General features: G+C 40.3%; 1 long non-coding RNA gene across 1 annotated transcript; it reads left to right on the forward strand.

Annotated features, from left to right (window-relative positions):
* Positions 1–912: 912 nt before the first annotated feature.
* LOC121498665 lies at positions 913–4116 on the forward strand. Its single transcript, XR_005989857.1, has 3 exons — positions 913–1050; positions 3041–3135; positions 4049–4116. It is a non-coding gene; the product is annotated as an uncharacterized LOC121498665 (long non-coding RNA).
* Positions 4117–12067: the final 7951 nt, after the last annotated feature.

Raw genomic sequence — 12067 nt, forward strand, 5'->3', positions numbered from 1 at the left:
TTGTGTTCTGGCATAAAGCCCTCAGAGACCTTGGAAGAAGCAGTCATGTAGGGAAAGCATCCAGTTTTTTGAGGAGCTATGGCTATTGTATGAGCCCTCTGCCCTCTACTATCAGTGTGATGGGCCCCTGCCTAGAGTGGGAGAACTGGGAAATCTTAACTCCCCTCTTTGGCTGAGACTTCTTCACTTTTTATTCCCCATTGGATCCCAAAAGTCTCCAGTATGTCTTTTAGTCTAATCATTAAATAGAAATGCAGTATTACCATAATTATTGTAGGAATATTCTTCAGGATGCTATCCACTGTGTCACTTGATGCCTGGTACCTTCACTCAGTGTCACCTGGGATAATTTCCCTTAGTTCTTGCTGCTGCTACTGAAAACTATAACCTCTTAGGTAAATAATATTTGTTTTGTCTTTTGGACAATGTGAATGTTGCCAACTGCTCATGTTTTTGGCTTTTGTTTTGGTAACTGGGCAATTCAGCATTAAACACGTGGGCCACTTTTAATAATGAACTGTGCAGGCCATTATGGCACATATTTCTGTATGCTGACTTCTCTGCTTATCTGTGTATGTGACACCACTTGCCCTCTGCCATGGTTTTTTAAACTTTGGGGTAAAAATCTTTTAATTGTTCTATGTATATTTTTTGATTCTTTAAATTCTTAAGGAATGAAGATATAGATTCAATAATAAACAAAACAATTACAGTAATCCTCCATTATCCACAGGGGATACATTCCAAGACCCTCCAGCATATGCATAAAATCATGGACAGTATTGAACTCTATATAAATTATGTTTTTTCCTATACATATATACATACCTATGATAAAGTTTAATTTATAAATGAATAACAATCTCTCTTTCTCAAAATATCTTGTACTGTACTCACCCTTCTTGAGATGATGCAAGATGATAAAATGTCCACGTGATGAGATGAAGTGAAGTGAATGACATAGGCACTGTGACAGAGCTTTAGGTTACTCTTGACCTTCTGATATGACAGAAGAAAGATCATCTGCTTCTAGACCACGGTTGACCACAGGTAACTGATAAGAGGAGACTGCTGTAATATGTAAAACATTAAATTTTTTTAAAGGATTTTATTTATTTAAAGAAAGAGAGAGAGCATGTGCTTGTGCACATGATGGAGCAGAGGAAGAAGGAGAGGGAAAAAAATCTCTAGTAGACTCCCTGCTGAGCAAGGAGATAGATGAGGGACTCGATCTCAGGACACTGAGATCACGACCTGAGCTGAAATCAAGAGTTGGATGCTTAACTGACTGAGTCACTCAGGCTTAGGTTTTTGTTTTTATTGTGTCTTGCATATAAAAGGCATTTCATAAAAATCTGCTAAATTAATAAGTGGTGAGTTCTAGAAGGTATTTAAAGGAAATCTGGACATATGCTATTTTTGCAGAGAATACAAGAATAAAACTAACAGTTAATAATAGTAATAATAGCCAATAGCTGTTGTGAGCTATGTGCTATAGACATGATCTTGCTTGATCATCATAAGAGATAAACGAGATAGGTATAACTAGTACATATAAGGACAGTGAGCCATAGGGCAATGATTTTCCCAGGTCACCAGAGGGTAAGTGACAGAGCAGGAAGTTTTGGGTATGTCTTCTTGCCAACCTTTGGTTTAGTGGCTACAGGACTTTGGTTGAACCCAGTGGCTGCAGACTTTGACTTCTCCCCACTTTGTTCCAGATGTTAATTTGTCCTAACTAACTTAGACTTTAGATGAGGTTGTCTTGTTCTCTGAGATCCAGGCAAGATTAATATAAACTCTTGCCTTACCTCCTGGACAAAATCCAACATCTTCCCCCAAATCTTTGCAGATTCCCGGAGGCTTTTATACCCAGTCAATTCTGGCTCAAAGTTGCTGCTTTGATGCCGTTCTCAAACTTCTCTGGGTCTCTCCCATTCAGCTATTCTCTTCTCTCTGTTCTGTGCTGTTGCAAAGTAGAATTTGGTTTCTTTGGCTAGTTTCAACAAGCCCCCTATCGTGATACACTTGTGTCTGGCAGATTTTAGGAAGGTTTGAGGAGACAAACATCATTTAGAGACAAAATCTGAAAGCATTTAATATCGATCATTGGATGCTCCTCTTCTTTTATGTTCCTTAGCTAGCTTGCCATAGGAGATTGCTCGTTGGTCAGTTTCTCCAGCAGGTGCCAGGCTTGGGGCTCAGCACTTCTCTCTTCTCTCTACCCAGTAGCTATCCAGCCTAGACAGCTGGAGTTGGAGGTGTGGGTGTGTAGAAGGCATTCTATGGTGTGTGAGCGTGGAGAGCTTTACAGTGGCCCATTTCAAGACCACCAACTCTTAGACCAGTTGATTTGCCTGAAAAGGTCCTCATAGTTTAGATGTTTTCTCACTTCTTCTTTGCCACCTCCCCTTTTGTAAGGATCCCCTTTCTTGCTTTCCAGAGGAATAACATATCTCTCCCCCCATCCCAAATTTTATTATAGTACATTGCTTTCAAGTGTTAAAATCTTTGCACAAGGGAACCATTTGAAATATTGATGTGTCTAAGAGAGTGATAGATTCTAGTGAGTGGTTAGCTATTCCTTTATAGCTTGGGTGGTTTCCAGTTCTTGGCTTATAGCAAATTTGAAGGAGAACTTGATTGAGTTGTCAGCTGATAGATCATTTAAAAATACATTTTGAGGATACATAACTATGCTAATTTGGGGAAATATAACTCAGGGAGTATCCAGCAGTTGAGTGATGTTGCTATACTAAAATGCCTTCACTACCATCTACTTATTTAGGTGAGTAAAGCTTTTTCAGCATTTTCATCTATAAAAAAGGACAAGTCATGGTGAAATTAGTGGTGTGTCCTGGGTCTTTTTGGCAATAAGTGTAGTCATCTACGGATATAGGAACTCCAAAAAAGAACTGTACCAAATATGCAAAGCTAAACATTTCCAATTTTTCTTTTACTTTTCATGTAATATACAGGCATGCCCTGTTTTATTCCATTTTGCTTTATTGCTCTTTGCATGTATTGTGTTTTTTCACAGATTGAAGGTTTGTGGCAAACCTGCATTAAAACAAGTCTACAGACCTCATTTCTCCAACAGCATTTGCTCACGTCATGTCTTTATGTCACATTCTGGTAATTCCCACAATATTTTAAACTTTTCATTATTATCAGATTTTTAATGGGGGTTTGTGACTAGTGACTATGACTCACCGAAAGCTTAGATGATGGCTCACCTTTTTATTTGGCAATAAAGTATTTTTAAATTAAGGTATGTACTTTTTATTTTAAGACATGATGCTATCACACACTTAATAGACTATGATTTGGGGTGAACACAACTTTTATAGGCACTGGGATGCCACAAAATTCACTGGACTCACTTTATTGTGATATGTATTTTATTACAGTGGTTTAGCCAAACTTCAATGTCTCCAGTTAGAGGAAATCCAATCATTTTCCTCAGTGGTGTATGCTTAATAACGGTAATGATAAGTCAACCCACGCACTGAAAAAAAATGTAGAACTTTAGATTCATTGGAAATAAGCAAGTAACCAAATTCAAGTATTAACTTTCATTTATTTATGGTAATCCATAATAAGGCTTTCAAATATGAAATTTGAATAGAACACTATGGAAGAAGTGAAATGGAAATCCAAGCTTTAGGAAAAAACATAAACAACAAGAAAGGATAAGATAAACAGAAATGTAAAAAGAAATAAGCAAATTCTACTACTTTCTTCCTGTAAACTCAGTAGATTATCTTGAACAGGCTCTAGTGCAAATGTGGCCAAACCACTTTGGAAGATCTGGCTATCATTCAGTGGGCAGGGCGCTCCTCCTGTGTACAAGAGGATGGGAGACAGTATGAGGATGATTGATGATTATATTCCTGCACGAGTCGTTGCCATGGTTTGGGTGTTCTGTATACACTGACCTTAGAGTTATTACTCAGTTTTTTTTTTTCAATGTAGTTACTCTTCACTGAAAAACAAAAATGCTTTCTGAGTACTAACCAATAAAACTAATCTTATCTCTTCTTCCCAGATGGTGCAATAAAGACCTAAAAATATCAAAGAAGTTTTCTGAAACATTACAAGTAAGTGGAAGAAAGAGGAATAGGGGACCTCAACTCCTCATTCTAGGATTAGTAGACTGCAATTTGTGACTGCAGGTGTGAGGTGAGGTACATAACTTGAAGATTATGGCAGTATGGTGGCTTATCGTGACTTGTTAAAGTAGACTGATGAATAACAAGCTCTTTCTTTTGACATTTTCTAGAATGGCCTTTTGAAATGGACCCGATGAAGTTTGTCCTTGCCAGTTCTCCTGTACCCTTTGCCCAGTGCTCCCATGCCTGTCAAATATGTCAAAAACAGAGGGGATTTTCATCAGTTGTGTTGGCTCCTTCCTTCACTTCCTGGAACTCATGTGAGGTGAACATGTCAGCACCATAGAGGAAGCCATAGGAACAGGAGAGGAGAGGGGAGCAATGGCAACCCCTAGTCAGGGAAGGCACTTCTGTGGGGACATGTTCTTGTCAGATTCAGATTCAGAAAAATGCCTTGCCCTTGTCTAGGTCCCTCATGAAACCCCGAGGACACAAACACCTGTAAATTTGGGGGCTGGCGGCTGTCATGTCCACATGTCTAAGTTAACATCACATCCATTGCAGCCCATTTGAGACAAGAGGGAATCTTTGAGTTTGAGGGGGCTGGAGTGGGAAATGAAGGTCTGGGTAATGGACGCGATCTCTAGTTTTTCCCCTTGCAATGTTAGCTTACATATCATAAAATCCACTCTTTAAAAGTATGCAATTCAGTGGTTTTTAATGTATTCTGAATTGTGTGACTGTCACCACAGTCTAATTCCAGAACATTTTCATCACCTTGGAAGGAAATCTCATGCCCATTAGCAGTCATCCCCCAATCCTCCCTCCAGCCCTTGGCAATCATTTTTGTCTCTATGGACTTGTCTACTTTGTCTGTTTTGGGCATTTCAAATGAATGACTTTTATTTGAGTGTGACTTTTTGTGATTATAACATTCTCAAGGTTCTTCCATGTTGTGGCATCTTTCAGCCCTTTTTTCTTTCTTTTTTTTTTTTTTTTAAACTATTTACTTATGAGAGACACAGAGGGAGAGGCAGAGACATAGGCAGAGGGAGAAGCAGGCCCCATGTAGGAATCTGATGTGGGACTCGATTGCAGGACCCCAGGATCACGACATGAGCCAAAGGCAGATGCTCAACCACTGAGCCATGCAGACAACTCTACTTTGTTCTTTTTAATGGCTAATATTCCACTGTATGTCTATACTACAATTTGTTCATCTCTCCATCAGTTGATGGGCATTTGGGTTGTTTCCATGTTTTGGCTATCACAAATAATGCTGCTATGAACCCTGGCAGAAAAGTTAATAGTTTTTTAAAGTACATGTAATTGAGAGCTCATTTTAGTTGAACAAATGCTGACAGGCTTGTCAAGAGTCCTTGATACCATACCTTACATTAGTCTGGCTAGTCCAAAAGCCATGGTAGATTAAGAGTAAGACATAACAGAAGTATTTTAGTATGCATGAAGGATGTGAACATGTTTATTTGCCTAGTCTCATCTACATATTTTCAAATCATATTTACAAATTTCATTCAAAAATGTTGTTGGCTGACTATATCTTCATTGTCATGGCCATATCACATTTGTATTTTAGAAATATCTCCCGATATATAAAGTTGTCTGTGGTTTGATTTCAACCTTATTCACTAGCCCAGTGGTTCCCAAACTAAGCACTGAGTGCCTTTGGAGACTGCAAGAAAATTATTTTTTTAAATATATTTTTTATTGAAGTTCGATTTGCCAACATATAGTATAACACCCAGTGCTCATCCTGTCAAGTGCCCCCCTCAGTGCCCGTCACCCAGTCACCCTATCCCCCTGCATCCCCTTCCACTACCTCTTGTTCATTTCCTAGAGTTAGGAGTCTCTCATGTTTTGTCACCCTCTCTAATCTTTCCCACTCATTTTCCCTCCTTTCCCCTATAATCCCTTTCACTATTTACTATATTCCCCGTATGAGTGAAACCATTTGATGCTTGTCCTCTGATTGGCTTATTTTACTCAGCATAATACCCTCCAGGTCCATCCAGTTGAAGCAAATGGTGGGTATTTGTCATTTCTAATGGCTGAATAATATTCCATTGTATACATAAACCACATCTTCTTTATCCATCATCTTTCAATGGACACTGAGGCTCCTTCCAGTTTGACTACTGTGGACATTGCTGCTATAAATACTGGAGTGCAGGTGTCTCAGCTTTTCACTGCATTTGTATCTTGGGGTCAATCCCCAGTAGTGCAATTTCCGGGTTGAAGGGCAGGTCTATTTTTAACTCTTTGAGGAACCTCCACACAGTTTTCCAGAGTGGCTGCACCAGTTCACATTCCCACCAACAGTGCAGGAGGGTTCCCATTTCTCCACGTCCTCTCCAACATTTGTTGTTTCCTGTTTTATTAATTTTCGCCATTCTCACTGGTGTAAGCTGGGATCCCACTGTGGTTTTGATTTGTATTTCGCTGATGGCAAGTGATGCGGAATATTTTCTCATGTGCTTGTTGGCCATGCGTATGTCTTCTTTGGTAAAATTTCTGTTCATGTCTTTTGCCCATTGCATGATTGAATTGTTTGTTTCTTGAGTGTTGAGTTTAATAAGTTCTTTATAGATCTTGGATACTAGGCTTTTATCTGATATGTCATTTGCAAATATCTTCTCCCATTCTATAGGTTGTCTTTGGTTTTGTTGACTGTTTCCTTTGCTGTGCAGAACCTTTTTATCTTGATTAAGTCCCAACAGTTCATTTCTGCTTTTGTTTCCCTTGCCTTCATAGGTGTATCTTGCAAGAAGTTGCTGTGGCCAAGTTCAAAAAGGGTGTTGCCTGTGTTCTCCTCTAGGATTTGGATGGATTCTTGTCTCACATTTAGATTTTTCAACCATTTTGAGTTTATCTTTGTGTATGGTATAAGAGAATGGTCTAGTTTCATTCTTCTGGATGTGGCTGTCCAGTTTTTCCAGCACCATTTATTGAAGAGACTGTCCTTTTCCAGTGGATAGTCTCCTCCTTTGTCAAATATTAGTTGACCATAGAGTTGAGGGCCTATTTCTGGGTTCTCTATTCTGTTCCATTGATCTACTGCAAGAAAACTATAGGGGCAGTGCAGGAATGTTTTAAATTTATGAGTTCAAGATATTCTAAACTAAGTGCTACTAGTTAAGGACAGGCTACAGTTTCAACATTAGATGGTGACACAATCTGTTGAATAAATATCTTTGTGAAACTGGGATGTTGGCAGGAGCTCTGATAAAGTGCCAAATACTGCATGAAAACCAATGTGGAACGGGAAGCAGCATGGCTGTGTTCAATCTGATTCAAAGATCTGAGAGGCTCTAGCGTAGCCCGCCTGATACACACATTCCCCAAATAAGTAATTGTAGTTCTTTAAGAATGAAATAAATATTTTTTCGTTGTTGCAACTTAAATGTTATTTGAACTAAACATTAAATAACTAAATAAATCATTTGGATTAAATGCTATTTCATAAATGAAGCTTTTAGATATTCCCTTTGGCCTCAGGGTGCCCTGAAAAATGGCTGAGATATGTAAGTTGCAATAAACCAAGATGTTTGGGACCCTTTGTTCCAATCTCTTCCCTTAGTTTCTCATGTTTTCTTTGTTGAACTCTCAGTGTTTCTAAAGTATATCCTGTTCTTTCATGGGTCCATGTCCTTGCATGTGTCTCTTTGACCTGGAGTTCACCCCTTATCTCCATTCTTCTTCTACCTGGAAATTTTTTTTAAATTTTATTTATTTATTATAGGCACACAGTGAGAGAGAGAGAGAGAAGCAGAGACACAGGCAGAGGGAGAAGCAGGCTCCATGCACCAGGAGCCTGACATGGGATTCGATCCCGGGTCTCCAGGATCGCGCCCTGGGCCAAAGGCCGGCACTAAACCGCTGCACCACCCAGGGATCCCTACCTGGAAATTTTTTTTATAACCCTTGGAGACTCTTCTCAAATATCCTCTCCTCTGGGAAGCCTTCCCAGACCTCTCCAGGTGTGCTCACTTACCGAATTTTCAATGTTTCCAGGATGTCTATTCTTTCACTTTCTGCCCCCTCGAATTTCATTGTGCTGAAATCTGTCTGGGTTACTGGACTTCCTTTCTGAGTTCCACGATCACAGAAACCACATCTTAGCAGCTCTGTGTCTCCAGCACAGCACCAGGTGCCTTGTGACAGACCGGTGAGCTGCATGAGTAGACTGAAAGCTAACACAGGATATCTATCAAACTACCCTCTCTCTTTCAGAATGCACGTCACCCCCCCCCACTGGAAGCAATTTACTATGGTAATATTGGAGAGTACTGTAAATAATCCTGATTGCAGTGCCCAGAAAGCTTTATAATCAGAGAGACCACGTGAATACAAACTGTGACCGTTTCAAAGGCAATTTCCTGACCACCACCTCAAAGCACATGTCAGACACAAAAGTTGTGCCAATCTACGAGCTCCAATTGAAATGATAGAGTTCACTGCAAGTTCAGCCTGAATTGGGCTTAAATGAAATGAAATTGATAGCAGATGAAAGCTCAACAGGTTGCAGAGTAATTATATACTTGTTACGATGTTCTCACTAATTGGAGCACTAGCTCAGTGAACCTCATCTTCTGGAACTGCTACTGGGGTAACTGGCAGACACATCTGTTTGGTACGAATCTGCATATTTGCTCATTTGCCAAAAATGTAAAGTGGAGCCCTGAATTAGTTTCAGTTCGCTTCATCACTTCCAAGCTGAAGAATCAGCGGAATATATCACAGTGCTTCCCCCCTCCCCTCGACATGCCAGATTACATCCACAAGTGAACGTTCACAAAAGGCAACCTTAAGAAGCAGGCTGTCTGCAATGGTGATGGACAGAGACGCCTACACCCTCTGCATGAACATGTACTGCTCTCATTTATCTAACTAGGGGCCCCGTGCTCATACCAAAGGGACGGCTGATAAAAAGACACTCTCGAGAAGCTCTTATTTTCAAGATGAAGGTGAAACTTGTATTTTCTTAAAGGAAGGCCCCTTTGGCTCATATTTCATTCCCTTTGGCAATGTGTGCATTCATAGATAAGTATTTTCCTCGTGTCTTCAAACGTTGTGCTTCTAACCGAATTAAAGTTCAACCTTCATTAATCCCGGTGGGGTTCTCTCTAAAATAACTTGTCGCAGTTACTTTAATGTCCTGTTCATTTTATTTTATCATGGTTCTCAAATTATAGTAATCCTCCCAACCCTTAGATTCAGTATAAAGCAATTTCATGTTTATATTGTACTTGGCAGACTCAGGTTATCTTCAAATATTCTCCAGAAATAAAACTATCAGTCCACAGAGAAGTAATCACCTGGTGGAGATGAAAATGCTTTAAAAAGAAAGGGTTTCCTCTTCCTCTTTAAAATATCAATTGCAATGACGTCTCACGTTGCTCCTCGTGGTTAATATTTTTGGAACCTTTATTTCAGAGCATAAGGAGCAGTGAGTGACTGAGTTACTTTTGAGTAAATGTAAATTCATTTACAGGCTATGTCTTGAGCTTGCAGGGCCGGCTCCCCAAAACCGCTTCCAGAGATACCGAAGCTCCTCCTTCCCTGGCTCCTACCTGTTTCCTCAAACTGGCACCACGTGTCAAGGATCAACTGGATCCTTCTTTGTGCCAGACACTTTCCGCTTGTTTAGCAGTGAATAAGACAGACAATCTAATGGGAGACACAGAATGAAAGTAACTTACCCCATAGTATCAAGATCATTATGCAGTGATGATAAAAATTGCAATAAGGTGCTGAGAAAAGAACAATCTCTGGATATAGGGGCAGTGCTGGTAGTTAGGGAAGGCTTTTCTGAGCAGGTGTCAGATGAAGCCCAAGATGAGAAGGAGTGCACCTTGAAGGCACTGGGGGTAAGAGCCACAGGCAGAAGGAACAGTAGGTGCAAGGACCCTCAGGACTGACAAATGGAAATGTCTCTCCTCTCCATTCTGCATCCACCAGTGCCCCCGTCCTTTGTTTCACATTCATCTTTCATATATGTAAACTGACCGGAGATTCCATCTGGTAGACCTCCTGGCTGGGCCAGAAGGTTCTGGGTGTTCCAAAGAGCCAGCCATACCTAATACCTAGAAGGCAGGGGTCTTAACAAATTGCATATACTAATATTTGGATTTTTGTTCGTTTGTTTTAAAGATTTTATTTATTTATTCATGAGAGACAGAGAGAGACAGAGACAGAGACAGAGACAAAGATAGAAACATAGGTAGAGGGAGAAGCAGGCTCCATGCAGGAATCTGATGCTCGATTCCATCTCAGGACCATAGGATCACACCCTGAACCGAAGGCAGACGTTCAACCGCTGAGCCACCCAGGCGTCCTGCTTATACTAATATTTGGATCCATGAAAACTGAAAGTATGAAGCTTTTCTAGGAGATACCTTCATGAGATCAGGGTTTGTGTTTTAACAGTAAACTCTGGGAAAGTTACAGACCTCTGAGACATGCCCCATTCTAACTTTCTACTTAAATAACAGTAAGTTCTGCACAAAGATGAAAAGTTGCTATTTTGCCTGTTCCATCCCTGAAATGTTGCTAGCATCTTGAATTCTTTTGAGGTGAGGGATCTGGGTAAAAATCAGATGTAGCACTAATGGCTGTGTTCTTAGCCTGTGGCCTCCAAGGACCCCTGTGGCTGTGGGGACCCCCAGCCATCTCATAGTGGCTGCCACCTGCCATCATCACATCTTTCATTCTTCCTACTCCAAGAGGATATTTCCCTAAGAAGAGGTAAAATGAGTAAGCCATAGTGACAGTGCATGTGGACAGCCTCTTGCCCCCTGGCTGGGGTAAGAAACAGAAGGACACAAAGATGGATCACTTTGCTTGGGGAATGGCCCTGGGAAAGGGCAATTTGTTGCTCTTCCAAATGCCTGAAGAATTCCCATTTTTTGTTCAAGACCCATCCCTATTGACTTTTTATGAAATTTTGCTTGATCACATCTTATCCACAGCCCCAAGGGCACTGTTAGTCTCGGTGCAGTGAGATGGGTCCTTGCCCATCCCAATGAACTGAAGTGTATCTGACTATAAACCTAGATCCTTATTTGGACCTTGAGCTCATCTGTGTTTTGCTCATTTGACTATCTCAGAGTGCCTGCTCCAAAGATGTTTGCCATAAATGAATAAATACATGCATGATGTATAATAAATATAGCTCCTCCAAAGCAATATCAGAAATGGCAGTGGAGCCCAACCTGCTATCATAACTAGAGGAGACAAGTGTCTTCCTCAGCAGAAGCCCCATGCATGTGAAGTAGGGCCCATTACCACTTAGGGCTGCTGATCTTTCATCCACCTAGACATTTTATTTTTCTCTGCTTTAAAAAATAAGAGGCAGAAGGTGGAGAAACTGATATTTTTTGACGAAAGAATAACATTATTTAATGGGTTAGCCTGCACAGTTCGTTTTGTTGCTGCACAGTTCATTTTGTTGCTGTAAAGTCTGTCCAAAGTGTGTGTTTTGGTGTTTCTGTCTTAGTAGCTTAGTAAGTGCAATATTCTGAGCAAAATGGAATCTTTCTTTGAAGGTTGAAGCTACTGTAATGCCTTGCAGTCATCATAACATCAAGACCCCTGCCCTGGTTTCTTCTGGAAAATGCATAGGAAATACAGCCAAGTTTTCACTAACCCCAGGGCATGACTGGCACAGTAATTTTTTGAATAAATCTTAAAATAATCTGGTTTCCTTATGATCATAGTTCTCCCCCCAAGTTATAAGCTATAAAAAATTTGGATGGGTTTATGTTTCTGCTTAATCAAGGTTTACTGTCTGCCTTAAACTTAGTGCCAAGTGACATCCAGTAATCATTCTTTGTTTGAAGCATCCCAGCAGCCAAGAAGTCAAATTCATCACCAAGTGACAGTTGCACTCACATTCCAGAAGAGAGACAATTCATAAACCTCTCATTTTTATTTAT

This window comes from Vulpes lagopus, chromosome 9, assembly GCF_018345385.1.
Source record: "Vulpes lagopus strain Blue_001 chromosome 9, ASM1834538v1, whole genome shotgun sequence".
Taxonomy (NCBI): Eukaryota; Metazoa; Chordata; class Mammalia; order Carnivora; family Canidae; genus Vulpes; species Vulpes lagopus.